Raw genomic sequence first — 16,329 nt, forward strand, 5'->3', positions numbered from 1 at the left:
CTCATTGTTGACCTAAGTCACTAATACACATGCCCACATCATACGACATCATAGTAGCTGAATAAAATATACACAGGGTGTGTGAATATTCCTAACTATTTATATGAACATATGGGCATGTCATTTCATGCATGGAAGAAAAAATGTAAAGAAAAAGCCTTTTTAGACTGGCCAATTGCTGAAGAAGCCTGATTACAATGGAGAAACTCCAAGGGTCGAAGGAACAGCAGAAAAATCCCAATTGTGCTTTTTAGACTTCTTTCTAGATTTTTTTTTCCCTTAGGGCAGTGAACTGAGTTGAGCATCTGAAATTGCATTTTCTAACTTTCAGTTTCCATCCAGCATTTCTGTCCATGAGGGTAGATACTTCAAGTAATCAATCAATCAATAAATAAATAAATAAAAATAAAAAAAAGATGAGTATCTACCCACATGGAAAAAAAAAATCTCTTGCTACTTCCCCCCAGGTACAGATTTACATAATTTACTATCTTCATGTTTAAACGGTCCCTTTAATGTCATTCTGAGCAAATAAAAAATGGCTATAACAATTGCTTCTATGCTCCCTCAGATTATGAAAGAGACACAGCTTATCTCATTTGTAGCATACTTACTTCCCTTTGCATGCCACACTATGCAGCAAGACTTCTCTGAAGAGTTTATGGAGAGAAAACTGAAATAATGAGAATGGACTTATATGAGACAGCAGAGGGATAAGTATCTCACTGAAGCTCCAAAAATCAAGCATTGTGAAAGCTGCTGTTCTAATGGTACTGCAGTCTCTGGATTGCCATGAGGTGGTTGTTCATGGCATCTGCACTGAATTTCCTGGGTTACTGCAACACATTAAATGGATATGCTTTGATGTGTCCCACATAAATGTCCTCGTCAACACACTTTCTTCCTTCTCCTCCACTCTCCATCTACTACTGGCCCTCGGACCCCGCACAGCCCACAGCAATATCATGCTGCATGCCTTCCTGCTCACATGAGCAGCAGTTGTCAGAGAAATGAATCCAAAAGAAACAGTCAATAAAAACAGAAACAGCTGTAACGATTTTCCATGGCATGGTTCTGATTTTTGGGTCTATCCTCTGCACAAATGCTTTCTTTTTCTCTTTTGTCTCCCTTCCCCACGTGTCTTGATTTTGTACATCTCTGGGGAAAAACAGCTAGTTGGAAGGAGAAAATGCAGAAGAGCAGTTCTGCTTACAGGGATTGTGATTCAGAAATTGTTGTTTTAAAGATGTTTTTATTTTTCTTTTGTATTACTGACACGAAGGAAAATAAGTAGGGAGGGAGATTTAAGAAAAAGAAAAAAGATTAGTGGGCAGGATAAAAGGAGGCTACAGACCCCACAGGGAGGTACAGTTAATTACAGCAAGTGATCTGGTAACGTTTTAAAATCTGCTGTCTCTCCACATCCTACATTCTGCCCCACTTACACCTTTCAACAGAAGAGTAGGATGTAGTTGTTGGCACATGAACTGCAGTTTTTTGTGTGAGAAGCATCTAAACTGACTTTACTGAGAGACTGTCCCTTAGGTCTGTGTTTTTTACAGCAGCACAAGGAATCTCAGAGTCACCCTCCTTAATTTTTAGACACAGAATGATGGCACTTAAGGTAGGAGCCATCCTTTGCTACCACTCTCAAATAGCCTTTTGAGACATAATCCTTCACCAAGTACTGAAAGAGCCCAGAGCACCTGGGTTTTCAACACAGTGTCTCATCTGAATTTAAGGAATAGAAGGGAATGGAGGAAATTCAGTTACAGAATTTAATACATATTTTTAGCAAAAACAAGGCACTATTAGTAGGAATTAAGAACTATTTTAGAGAAATATCAATTAAGAATGTAAAAATCTTGTAATAACCTCATGCTTTTCAGACTAGCAAGGCATGCCCCTGTCAAAGTGGACAGGATGAGTTATCAAAGGCAGGATACCCAACTGGTGGCATGAATTGCAGTTCACAGCAGACATTTCAGAAAGTACACCAGAATACTTCCTTTTCTCTTGATGGCACTGCAGATACATCACAAAACTTTGAAACTGTCTTGAGTATTCATCTGACATCAGACTGCATAGAAAACTAACAGGGTTTATGCAAGATCACCTCCCAAAAAGTTCCCTATCTTCTGTCAAGAAACCCCTTTTCCCAGAATAAAATAAGATTAAAGATACATCAAAAATAACCCTAGTATATATTTTCAAGGCTTTAAGCAAAAGAAAAAAAATGTGATTGAAGATGGCTAACTGATTTGCCTAAAGGTCTCAGCTAATAGAAAGAAAAGACAAAGAAAACATTTTTGCTGAAGAGATGGTGTAAAGCTACATATCTACTTTTCCTAACTATTAAAAATTATCCTGAGGCACAGAGATTTAAATTCTGCTCCTCACTTCTAACTCCCACAGTCCCAGCAAACTACCCTAAGGATTCTGATATGGGACATTCAGAGAGGGCTTTTAAAAATATCCATTAAAATACTAATAAGGTTTAAATACAAGCAAGAATATCGTACTTTCTATCTGAGCACCCACATTATAGTTGTTCGCTTGATGAATTTTAATGTGAAAATGTGGCCATATCTTTTAGCCTTGCTATTAAGATTCTGTAACAAGAGACAACGGTCCTTCCTTCAAACTTGCGTTCTCAACTAATGGGAGAAGGGCCTGAACCCAGACCTTCACAATGCAATTTGATTTCACAGAATCGCAGAACCACATGGCTTGGAAAGGGCCTCTGGTGATCATCTAATCCAACTCCCTCACTAAAGCAGATTCCCTAGAGTATGTTACACAGGAAAGCATCCAGGCTTTTGAGTTTGCATCATTACTCCAAAAACATGGCCAAAACCTTTGTGGTCTGAAGTTGTCAGAGGAACAGGTCACATTATAACCTCTCGGTTTCTTTCTCCAGTTAGAATGCAAAGTGATGAAGCGAATAAATTTTTTCACAGGGTCAATCTAAACTCTCAATTCCTAGAAATATAATTGCAAATTGTGCACTCACCTTAAGAAAAGAAAGGAAAAAAAAAAAAAAAGAAAAGAGAAGAGAAGAAAGAAAGAAGGGCATGATTCTGCCTATTCATAATCTAAATCATGTTTGAATGAAAACAGAATTTGTGCCAGTCTTTCCAAAACCTGCAATTCACACTGAGTATTTTTTTTTTAACCAGAATGTCCCTGTTGTCTTTCTTAGTTCCCAGGTTTTTTCAGCTGTGTTGCTGAAGCTGAATGCTGTGTTTCAATAAATCAGCCATATTTCAGGCTCTTATAATTGTATTACATTACCTCATCTTTCTTTAAAAATAATACTAACACAGGCTATTTTCTGTTCAAACCATTCCACAGAATCATAGAATGGCCTGGGTTGGAAGGTACCTCAAGGATCATCAAGCTCCAACCCCCCTGCCACAGGCACGGCCACCAACCTCCATATCTAATACTAGACCAGACTGCCCAGGGCCCCCTCCAACCTGGTCTTGAACACCTCCAGGGACGGGGCATCCATAACCTCTCTGGGCAGCCTGTTCCAGCACCTCACCATTCTCTCAGTAAAGAACTTCCCCCTGAAATATGTAACTACTGAGTTCAATACGTCTACACTTTGCTGACAACTAGAAGAGTTTAACATCACAGTGTTCATGGAGCACATACACCAGACTTGCTTTCTCAAGTACTCGGTGACGAGCCACCTATGGATTACAGACCCTGTGACAGTCAGAGCAAGAATGAGGAATAATGCTGGCATTTCAGCCAAATACTCCCTTTCCCAGTACAACATATCCTAGTGGCTTGGCTATATGAAGGCTTTGCTGAGCCATGTTATGCAGGTGGTCTCTGTCCATTGCAATCTGTTGGAGTAAATGATATTGCTGGCTTTTTTTGTGCATTAACAAATTAAGCAGCAATATTTAATAGAACTGAAATATTTTAGGAAAAGTAGTAGGAATTACCTTGAATTATGCTCATTGCAGCTTGCTCTGTGCCTTCACCAGGAGTTCAATTCTGCCAGATGCCAAAACAGAGCAGATAAGTGTTTCACAGCAAGCTGCAAGAACAGTGCATGTGCAGTTGAAACGTGAACAGATGTCCCAGACAAGGTGTAGAATCTTAACTTGAGCTGTAGTATACTGCATGTCTATGACTTTGCTCTATATCACACACAGGCCTAATAGTCCCAGCAAAATCCCAGGTATACGCAACAAGCAGAATTCAGCCCAGTAATGAATGAGAATGGCAGTCCACTCTTGCATGCTAAATTTGGCAAGTGTGTCATTATACAGCCTATGCTCACTTTCTGGGCCCAGTTTGATCTCTTCTACAATTATTTGGCTAGGAGCTAGCCACCTAGTCCAGGCTAGTTATCTAAGATACATCTGCATCAGAGGGAAGAAAGTAGAAGTAGAAATCTCTGCAGAACTTAATCCACCATGAGAGATGCCTGAGACAAGTAGAATAAACACTCCAGTTGAAAAAATTATTCAGATATGCTTATATAGCAAAATGAAGCCACGAATGCAACACAGAAAACATAAATTTGTGCAAGAATTACTCCAGCTGGCTTGGCTAACTAGCAATGAAAACATGGCAGCAAGACCTTTGGCATGTGCTAGTAACCAGAGCAGACACAGAGGTTTTCAAGAGATCTTGTGCTTTGTCTGTTTTGAAGTCTACAGTGGAACTCTGTTTCCACTACTCTAGTAGATAGCCCATGACTGTGAACTCCTCAGTCTGTAATCAACACTACTTCCTTTTGAAGACATATGTTCAAGGATGTAGGGAAAGCTTTCTAATCACTATGCTGTTTTCATAGCTTTTATAAGCTTTATGATCAAAACAGGTGCGTATTTGGAACATAACTTCTATAGCCCTAGTTGCTGACAATTGAGTAGATTTTTGAACATGTGCAATTATTGATACTGTTAACCAAAATTAAATAATTTGCAGCAAAATATGTATGTTTGGGTAAAAGTACGTTCTGCACATAGGTTCCTGAGGCCATTAACACAATTTGAAAAAATATCTTGACCATAGAAATATAGAATGGCTCAGGTTGGAGGGGACCTTAAAAATCATTTACTTTCAACTCCCCTTCCATGGGCAGGGTTGCCAGCCACTAGATCTGACTGCCCAGGGACCTCCAAACTGATCTTGAATGCCTCCAGAGATGGGGTATCCACAACCTCTCAGAGCAGCCTGTGCCAGTGCCTCACTGCCCTCTGAGTAAAGAATTTCTTCCTAACATATAACCTAAATCTCCCCTCTTGTGGGGCCTCACAAAGGCAGAGTAGAGGAGAACAGTTACTTCTCTCTCTCTGAGGACCACCTCTTTTAGTGCAGGCCAGGATACAGTTGGTCTTCTGGGCTGCAAGTGCACACTGTTGGCTCCAGTCCAGCTTTTCATCCATTAGGACCCCAAGTCTTTCTCTACAGGTCTGTTCTCAGTGAGTTCTTCTCCCAGTCTGTACTCATATCTGCGATTGCCTTGACCCAAGTGCAACACTTTGCACTTGGCCTTGTTAAATCTCAATCAATACTCATGTGCCCACTTTTCAAGCTTCCCTTTGAATGACATCCATCCTTTCTATTGTGTCAACTGCACAACTCAGCTTGGTGTCATCAGCAAACTTGCTGAGGGTCTGTTCAATCTGGGATTGTCAGTGATAAATTGATAAATCTGTCTATGTCATTGATAAAGATGCTGAAGAACACCAGTCCCAAGACAGACTGCTGGGGGACACTGTTCATGATTGGCCTCCACATGGACATAGAGCCATTGACAACAACACTCTCTCTACAGCCATCCAGCCAATTCGTTATCCACCGAATGGTCCAGCATTCAAATCCTTATCTGTCTAATTTAGATAAGGATGTGATGCAGGACCATGTAAATGGCCTTGTAGACGTCCAGGTAGATGACATCAGTTGCTCTTCCCTGATGTTGTCATTCTACCATAGAAAGCCGCCAGACGGGTTAGGCACAATCTGCCCTTGTTGAAGCCATGTTTCGCAACAACTCCTCATCTCACATCTGTCTTAACATTGCTTCTAGGAGGATCTGCTTCAGAAGCATCCCAGGCAGAGGTGAAGTTCACCGGCCTGTAGTTCCCTGGATCATCCTTTCTCCTTTTCATGAATATGGGAGTGACGTTTTCTTTTTTCCAGTCACCAGGGACTTCACCTGACAGCTATCATTTTTCAAGTATGATGGAGAGTAGCTTGGCAACCTCATCAGCCAGTTCCTTCAGGACCCTGGGATGCATGTTATCTGACCCCATAGACTTCTATGCATTCAGCCTCAAGAGGTGGTCTCAAACTTGCTCTGTTCTTACGCTGATGTATCATGCATGTGAATGGCTCGTGCACATTTGTACAAAGATAGTCTTTTCACATAAGAATCTAATAAAACGTGAAAGGCAGCTCTGTGTATATTCATGCGAAAGTAGCAGCAGCAAGAGGAAAGAAAGGTGCTCACTCTTCTCAGGGAGGCTCCCCATTCTTTATGCTGCTTTTGACCCTCCATGAAACCTGAGCAGATGAGATCACTGCTGCTGACCTACTGCAGACAGGAATCATCTCAGCCTTGGATGACTATGGCTTACAGGATTGTCAGGTAGTGGTAGTTTGGAAGGACAGTTCAAAGTACTCAAAAAATATTTTAAATGTCTCATGGAAACACTTTGAGGAATACTCATTAGACAGGAAGGCTTTTAGAAAAGGCCCTGGGACTGCCATGGAAAATTCTCCGTTTCAGTTCCGTGACACTTGGTGGGTCTGAGCTCACCCGCACTCCTACAACTTTCACTGTCAAAGATAATACACAAATAACATTTATGCTTGTTAAAATGTTAGAGAAATCTAATATTCAGTGAGAATCCCTTCAAAAACTAGGAAAAGACACACTGTAGCTGTATTTCAATGTGCATATATTTCAGCGAGCATGTATTTCATACTCATGTATTTCAGGTCTGCTAGATAATCTTCTCCCTCTGACATTATGGCCACTGAGAATTCCTCAAGTATTTTTATTAATTCTCCCTAGACTTTCTATGTCTATGGCCTGGATTCTGAAAGCACTCCTTCCATTAAGCATCACATTAGCCCAAATGTGTTTACCTTCAGGGCAAGGTGTAAGGTCCATCTATTCATTCAGGTTTATGCCAGCAGAATGAATGTAAAGCCTTGACCATGGCTTTGCTTATACAAGGAAGGTAGGGTGTGAATTTACAAGCTACAGTGTGAATTTACACCATGCTGGCTGCTCCCCACATGTGTAATTTAACATTCACTTGAGGAATCCACTTTATACAAAGAAACTCTTAGTGTGCACTCTCAATGTCCATATGGGGTTGCAGAGCAAACACAACCCAAAGTATTTATTACACTCTACCTTCAGGCTATTCCCCATGCAACCAACAATTCCTGGGGGGATGAGAAGCAGTAGGTAGAAGATGCTTGTTCAAAAAATGATGTATGATTCATTTGACCTATTCATGTGTTCCTGTTACAGTGTTCTCCAAGATTAATAGCTTTGCTTGGCTGTCTAGAACTTAAGAAGCCCAATGCATTCTTCAGTTTGATTCTCAAGAGGACACAGCTAAATGATGATTCTGTACTACACGAATCAAGACTTCATTACACGGTTTACAAGTGACACAATTCTCCTTTTCTTTCTTGGGCAGAGTGACTTAAGTCTATTTTGAGAGCTACAGATTTAGGAATACAATGAGGTCTTTTACGAGGAAATTTGGTTGTGTGGACTGAAATCTACTGTCACCAATGCATCTTGTTAGAACCTTCAAAAGACTTATCCTGTTCATGAAACCTGCAGCATAAATAAATAAATAAATAAAATAATAATAATAATAAAAAAAACCCACAACCAGAAAATGAGAAACACAAAGTTATCATTTTCTTATTCAGAGTTCATAGCTTGGAACACAGTCTGTCTCTAAGCCCACATAAAATGACACACAAAAAGTAAGTAACAAATCATGACAAACCACTGAGTGTGGCTTAAGTCCTGGTTCTGCAAAGACTTCGGTATGCACTTAATTTTACATACCATCTTTCTCATTTACTAAGTTCAATCAAAGCAGCTACTTGTGGTCTTAAGCACTTTATTGCTTACAGGACCAAATATGAGTCTACTACTGCCAGTTTACCTTTCCAACTTCTCTCTTCCTCAGTGAAGGGCTTTGTTGTCATCCTCTGTGGAATTTGGAGTGGACATTCTCTGATGCTGGACCACAGCCTTAATTTGTTTATAGGATGGTAGATACCTAGGCAACAATAATAGTGGAAATGCCATCAAGTAGCTGCAAAGTTGTTAAGGTGTATGCTCAGTTAAATCAATATTTGTGGCTGAGAAGGGTGCAGAAAACAGAACCAATACCTGCTAGATTTTTTGGGACAAATACAGTGGGATGACTCTAGATTTATGAAAAGGAAATGGAAAGTTGTGTATGTCCATCGCCCTTTCTCATACGGCAAATGAAAAGGTGGGCATCTCTCTCTTGCTGCTTCATATACCAGTAAGCAAAATCAAACATTCATGCAGGAAGCAGCCAGCTGCCTTTTGCAGCCAGCACTCCCACTCATCAGCCTGAGTCACTGAAAAGCTTCCATGAGTGGTATATTTCTGCTCCACAGTTCAGCAGAGATGTAATCCTTCACCTCCTCAGCCCTGCCACTGGGATCATAGAATCATAGGATCACAGAATGGCTTTGGTTGGAAAGAACATTTACAATCATCTAGTTCCACCCACTTGACATGGGCACAATTGCTACCCACAAGATCAGGCTACATAGGACCCCATCCAACATGGCCTTGAACACCTCCAGGGATGGGGCATCCACAGTCTCCCTGGGCAGCCTGTCCCAGTGCCTCACCACACTCTGAGTAAAGAACATTTTCCTAACATCTGACCTAAATCTCCCTCTTTTAGTTTAAAACTGCTTCTCCTTGTCCCATCACTATCGCACTGTAAAAAGTCAGTCTCCGTTTTGTTTAGAAGCTCTCTTTAAATACCAAAAAGATGGGGTGGGAGAGAAGAGAAACAGTCCTTGTGCTGGTCCTTCACCAATCACTATGAACTACAGAAGATCTGAATATTCCCTGTAAAGGTACATTTCCATTATCGAAAAATTAAAATTCATGCCACAGTGAAAACTGTTATTGCCTTCTGAAAATCCACAAACAGTTCAAGATCATTAAAACTACTCCTCATCTTGTCCTCAACTGGTCCTTCAGTAAACAAGGTTTACATTAGATTATAGATGACTCAATCTGTTGCCATATGTTTGGAGACTACACATGTCCTAGCAAAGCTCAAACATATTATCACATTGCAAAGAGAGGGGAGCCTCCTTCCCAAGGAGGCTTTTCACTTACCTTCTGCTTACCTTAAATACAATGTGAGCTGAAGCAAGTCAGCACTCCCCGTAAGAAACTCATATTGAGTACTCAAACGACACATGAGTTCGCAGATCAGAATCAAAGCTTTTTGCCCCAAAGCAAACCCAAAAGCCAGGGCAGAATTTGGGAAGTGAAAATAAGATACTGCCTGTGACTAACTATGCTAAATAAGAAACAGTTGCATTTGTACAACAGCCTCTACAATTTTCCGGTTTTGCTTGCCTACACCATTTTCTGGCATCTGGGAGGGAAATCTGAATTCCAAGCTTGCCACTTATAGAGCCCCAGTCAGGCCTAAGACTTAACAGAGTAATACTTGCTCTGAGTCCAAGTTATTTTGGGATTGGGGTTTGTTGTACTGAATAGGATACAATATAGTATCAGAGAGTGGCACTGCAAGAACAGAAGATATAAGTAGATAAAAGCTAGAAGGACAGCAGTTTTCTATGAGACCTTGTAAAGGGAAAAAAAAAATAGCTGCTCAGTGTATATTTACAGAAGGGAAATTGGGGCAAATGGTAATTTTTGGCAAATTACACCACACATCTGGGAAACTGAAAAGAAAAGAATGCACAATAATTAACTCACATGCTACAATATTTTGTTACTGCCTACACTGAGTTGAAAGTGCTGAGCAAAACCTTAAATTGATTGGGAATGTAAAAATATGGGTGGAGAAGAGAAAAACAGAGGGGAAAGGTGCAAAGTGTTCTGTAACAAGACTTCTCAGTGATTTTTGCAGGTACGCACTTCCCTCACCATGACCAAGAGCTGCTCTCCATTGATCCAGCCATGATCTTTATTCCAAACTGTTACTGATCTGAGGCCTGTCCTCCACTGGATGGCACATGCCATGGGTCAGAATTTTTTTTAGACTGAAACCAAATTTGAATCCACCCTAGACACATCCTATCCCAGTTGCACTCCTGCTCTGACAGTCTGTTCCAACTCAACTGGAGATGATAAAAGAACTGAAGGTGGAAAGACACCTTCTCCTTTAATAAAACTCATTTGTATAATGTAAAAGACTCATGAAATAAGTAAGAGGGTTTTATGAGTATCAGCTGAAATCAGCCTCACAGAGCAGGGGCCAATATTTAGATTTCTATTGCTTAGCACTGTTTGGGAATTATCAGAGTCTTCTGATTAACTACCTGCAGGCATGCACTAGTTTGACCTTTTGCATGCTAAATTGCATGCACTAAATTAAATTTTCCTCTCTCACTTACTGAGATAAACAAGACCAGTTACATGACTCAGGATGCCCTTTTCCTCCTGCTGTTCCATATGCAAAATCAATCCTAACCAGTTAATCCTCTAATTTAAGAGCAGACTTCTGAATTTTTGTAAGTGATTAGAGGGATTTCATTTCTTTTAAGCAGTTGTTGGTCAATAATTTGTATTCAGATTGGAAGCAAATGCAGGTAGCATTAATAATGTAAGTTTCCTAATAGCAGTTTTATATAAGCACTTCAGAGGCAAGTGAATGACCAGTATTTATTATTGTCTTTTTAGAAATATGATGAAAAAATATCATCATGTCAAATGGTTAGTTAGCAAACTTCTCCAGAGAACGTGGGAGAAACTAAAAAGGGGAGAAGACTATGTTCAGCAGGTGATCAATTTTCTTTTTTTGTATAGACAATCTATAAGACTCTCCAGAGTCTTCTCTTCTCTAGGCCGAACAAGCCCAGCTCTCTCAGCTTTTCTTCACTGTTCCAGTCCCCTGATCATCCTTGTGGCTTCATCTGGAATCTGCATCAAGTCCATGTCCTTCTTGTGCTGGGGGACCCAGAGCTTAAAGTAATACTCCTGGTGGGGTCTCAAGAGAGCGTAGTAGTGTCTGTTTTGAATGTCTAGAATAGGAAGCAGTCATAATATCCTGATGGAGTGTAAAAGGTTTCTCCCACAAAGTTTACTGTTGTGCAATGAAAGCTTACATTCTGCTGCCATACTATGTCTCGTGGAAAACATCAAATTCCAGTTCAGTCCAGCCATAGCCAATTCAGCAGCAAAAAAACCACACAGTTTACAGCTGTGATAGTGAGTGGATAAGCCTCGGTGAAGTGCAGTGATGTCCCATTTCCAGGCCTTGTAAGAAGAACAAAACTTAAGAATAAAAACAATTTTAATATAAACCTCATGTTGCTCAAACTTATCAACTTAGGACCTTTCAAAACTTTCAACAGACTCATTCCTTCTGGGAAAAAAAAAAAAAAAAAAGGCTTGCAAACACTATTCTTTATCATTTGCAAATTCTCTTTGCAAGTACATCTTTGTTCTCTTTTACAGCAACATATAAACAGCCGTAAAGCATTTGAAGTTTACCATTTTTTCTACGAAGAAGTATTGAAGAGAACCCATCTATATGTGATTTTGATTGGTTTTTTTTAATATTTTGATGACAATTTTGTGTTCTTTTAGCTAAATGCTTTGTTCTTTTTCTTTTCAAAGGACTGAGGCAGCCTAATTTCACCCTACACTTCACATCGACCCCTGTCATAATTTCAGGTTATGTCAGAGAGAAACAAAGCAAGAAGGACCTGCCTGATGTTACCAAATATTTCACTTTCAACCACTAATTACAATTAGAAATTTTCACTTACCTAATTAAAACAAAAGCAGAGAACAAATTATACTTTAACCATGACTGCATTCGGATCTGTAGAATTTTATTTCACCAGACACAGTTAAATTTTACTAGACTTTTTTATTAATATGCATCTGTAGCGTAAAAAGACTTCTGAACTGATCAAGCTAAACTAATTATGATTCAAAAGAATGCTTTCTACTGAAAGTGTAGTTCCCATTTGTCACAGAGACACTCTGCCACTTCAGAACGTCATGGTATGCGCAACCAGTTTCTTGTTGAATCAATGTATATAAGCATAAAACTTCACAATCCTTTAAGTACTACCCATACAAAGATACAGCTTTTCTCTATATAGTTTTCCAAAGACATTCCAAATGTACACACTGTAAGAAAAGAAACTATCTTTCTTAATTTGGCAAATCTGAGAACAGAGCTAAATGAGAGTGCCAAATTCCTACAATACATTGCTCAAAGCTCAGCAGTCCTGAATACGTGCTACACTTGCTTATTCTAGAAAACTGCATTGTTATCAAGGTCAAGCTAGATGTTGTAGAGACAGAGTTAAATGATCCTTCAATATTTTTACTGAGAGTTATTATCTAAAGAAGAAATAGAGAACAATATTTTGGTTTGTATTTATCTGCTTCTCTATGGTATATGTTCACATATATTCCTTTTTATTAAACAGCGCACACTGAAAGCCATTCTCCATTTATAGTATGTAAATGTGTATGTAATTCACATCAGCCACAGGTTCTCGTGGATATCATGATGCACAATGAGGAGCAAAACCAAAATGCAGACACTTTGTGCTATATTCAGTAACAATCAAAATAAATTTCTAGGATATTTCAGTGCTGGAAATAAACAAGTTGCATTTTTTCAAGGTCATATTCCATTAGCTCAAGTTCAAAGATTCCATGAAATGGTTCCTGCTGCATCATGTGAGCACTAAGTAAAGGGAATAGAAGGGAAGGGGACTAGATGAGCTGCAGTGAAAATCCTTTTAAAAGGTAAATAATTCAGACAAATTGATGGTAATCAGTATAGCTGTGAGAAAGTGATAAGATACACTTGGGAAATTCTCCTAGATACCCATCATAATTTGTTTAGTCCATAGTTCAATGTTCTTGGTACAGATTCACATAACTTTCCTTCTTTATTTTACCATTTTAGAGAGAATGAAATTTGTGTCTTCTAAGTCATCATTTCCAATTTTGTAATATCTTCAGTAAGTCCACAAACCAGAATCACACTGAACAAAACTCGCTGACATGTTTTCATATACAATGGTATCTATGTATACATGTGGACAAAGGCAATCTATACGTAGTTTTACAATCCATATTATTCTATCTACTGTGTAAGCACATATCGTACATTGATCTTGAACTTTGTTGTCAACTGTTTCCCAATATTTGAATTGTTTGTAAAAACTGAATAAGTATTAGCTTCTATAAAGCCAGCTAACAAACAATAGATGAAATGTAATAAACAGTAATATAAAAATATTTTCCTTTATTTCTCATTACATTACTCCTTAAATGTTATAGCAACATGTATAGCATGTTACAGCAATATACATAGTGTGTTATAGCAACATGGTACATATTTTTCTGCCTGCAGGGTATGTCTAAACCACATCTAGATTTCAAAGAGAATCTTCAGTACATGGTTGTCTCAGGAACCACCCAAGAGTAGCTTGTAAGGAAGTCATAGAAACAAACAGCTCTCAAGGTTTGAGGCAGAATGCATACATTTTTTTCATTTCAAATGTCTCCTCTTACCACTTTTCACATATGCTCTAGTGATTTAGACCTCCAGCAACATGTTAGTAATTTGTACCGTATAAAACAAAGGGGATGTGCTCCCCAACAAAGTTATTGCCTGCTGTTCCTCTTCTTTTATTTTTTCTCTTCCTCTATACAGGGTGTGGGAGCATGGGGGTCCGTGAGGTGAAGAGATGTTATAGCCCATCATTTCAAAATGGAAATTAATTATTACAGTTCTTGGGCTCTGTTTCACTTTGGCTTTGTTAATTAGCCACAGGTGGAGCAAGCATCCCTTCACATCAACCTCACAGACCCCAGGTTGAAAGTCAAAAGAGCTTTAGCCTCTTGAGTAATATCTTGATTACTTGATAGCTCCAGCAGCTGAGAGATTTGTTTCCACAGTTGGCTCCTAGTAGTCTTGCACAAGGAGGCTGAAACTGAATAAACAGAGCATGATCTCTTGGACCTATGGAATCAAAGGACAAACCTCTCACTAGAACTGAATAGACAGGAACTTCATTTCAGTTTTGGAGGATAGCACAGAAGATATAAGTAGTTCTTCCAACACTGATCGATTTTCCCTTTCCTTTTTTCTCAGTTTTGTTCCACTTTGAACTCCTTAGAATTCGACATGGCAGAAGCATTTATTCCTGTAGTACCAAGACTTAGATAAGAAACTATTACACCAAAAGGATTCACAAAATACTTCTAATATTCCAAACACTGAAATAAGCAATTCTGTCCCAGAAGCAAATGTGAAAAGGTAATAACCACTTAACTTTTGTCTTGCAGGAAATATGTGCCCACAGGGAATTTATAGATTTCTGAGAAGGGTAACAGTTCTTAAACAAACAAGGTAAGCAGAACTAGATCAAGGGATTAGCAGCACAGGTAAAATTAACTTTTGCTATCTCTGTTATAAGAAGCAAGCCATTCTTATTAGAGAAAGAAAGGATCAAAAGGCTATCTGCCTGTAATCTGACCTCCAAAATGAATACCTGATTTCTGCCTGTGTCTAGAGATCACCTGAGATTTACATAAAGCAAGAAACTGGAAAAGGATATACCTAGGTCTTTTGATTACCTTTCCTTCTAACTCCTATTGATTACTTGCCCTTCCCTTTCCTCAGCTTTCCTGAGGGGATAATCTTTTTCACTTCCTGGGAATACCAGGAGTGTGACACTGAATGAGGGCACAACCTTGGTGTTAATAACACACCAGCAAAAAGAGCATGATCCTAAAAATACATACTCAGCAGTTTTAATTAGCAAAACAAAGGTTACGGGGGAGAACAATAAGATCAGTTTCTCTGCAGATAGAGAACTGTACTAGAAACTTAAATCACCTCCCTCAGAAGATGCAGGAGTTGTGAAAGAGTTAGGAATTTATCCCAGGTCTTCAGAAAATCGGTTCAGTTCTTTCATCATGGACTGTGTTACTGTAGAGAAATAACTCTTAATTCTGTCATAGACTTTTGATGTAAGACTGAGCAAACAGCAAAACTTGAATTATTCTGAAAAAGAAGGAGAGAACACATAATACTTTCAAGAGTTGCAAGCTGTCAAGAGATATCAAAAACACAGAATGATCATGTGAATTAATAGTACCACTGCATTAAAAAAAAAAAAAAAGAAGAAGGAACTCGTGCCATTTAAAACCTTCTTTCATAGTCACTGTTTTTTTCTTACATACGGATCTTGGCAAGTAGGGACTGAGTAAGTTTCAAGCTAGTGAAATTCAAACTGTGCGGAGGTAGATGGGGTCACTGTAGCAGTTAGCAAGCCAAAGGACAAGATAACACTACAAAGTGTGACCTTTGACCAGAGGGTCCAGAGTCACAGGGTAAATCTGGAAAAAGACGTGGTTACTTAAGCCTTCTTACCTGGTCTACAGGAGTGAGCTCCACCAGCTTTATTCATTTTTGTCCAGAAATGACAAAAATCTCCAGTTTTGCTTAAACTGTAATGACTACTCTATCTCCCGCTATAGACAAGATGTTAACCTTTGAAGCAGACTGTGATATGAAAACTTTCATTCATGCTACAAGGTTGGCACGTCAAGGGAGAATTAACAGAAGAAATAAAAAAGAGATATTATGTTTTCCCAGCTCTAAAACTGAGACTATCAGACATTCATACACATTTTTAAAGCAGTGTTTACCTCAGCCATCTTCAAAGGTCAGTATCCTCCACATTCTATAAACACTTCAGTGTGAGTTTGGGAAGAGTGTAACATTAACATTAAGCTCAATACTTTTTATATGCAAGGACTTTTATAGTACATTATCAAGTATACAATTAAAATGTAGCAATTTAAGTTTGATTTTTAGAGTTAAGTGTGCTTAATATACGTTCCATAATGTTCCAAAATAGTGTTATTGCCAGTTTAATACCTGCCTGATCACCAAGGAAGCAGAGGCTCGCCTGGCTCCCAGAGCTATTCAAAACAGTGGAAATTATATATATTTTTCACAAAACTTACTGCAAATTAACTCAGAACAAGAATATTCTCTAAAGAAATTAACACAATATTTTGAAATA

The 16,329-nt window shown here is 38.9% G+C and overlaps 1 long non-coding RNA gene across 39 annotated transcripts in view; it reads right to left on the reverse strand.

Annotated features, from left to right (window-relative positions):
• Positions 1-10,907: 10,907 nt before the first annotated feature.
• LOC124417794 overlaps positions 10,908-16,329 on the reverse strand; it is a 320,851-nt gene continuing 315,429 nt past the window's right edge. For 36 of the 39 annotated variants that reach the window (XR_006936143.1, XR_006936185.1, XR_006936174.1 and 33 more), the window contains one exon: positions 10,908-15,302. This is a non-coding gene — a long non-coding RNA (uncharacterized LOC124417794). The remainder of the gene's footprint in view (positions 15,303-16,329) is intronic. The other 3 variants (XR_006936182.1, XR_006936156.1, XR_006936161.1) reach the window with 2 other exon arrangements.

This window comes from Gallus gallus, chromosome 2 (genome assembly GCF_016699485.2).
Source record: "Gallus gallus isolate bGalGal1 chromosome 2, bGalGal1.mat.broiler.GRCg7b, whole genome shotgun sequence".
In the NCBI taxonomy this organism is placed as follows: domain Eukaryota; kingdom Metazoa; phylum Chordata; class Aves; order Galliformes; family Phasianidae; genus Gallus; species Gallus gallus.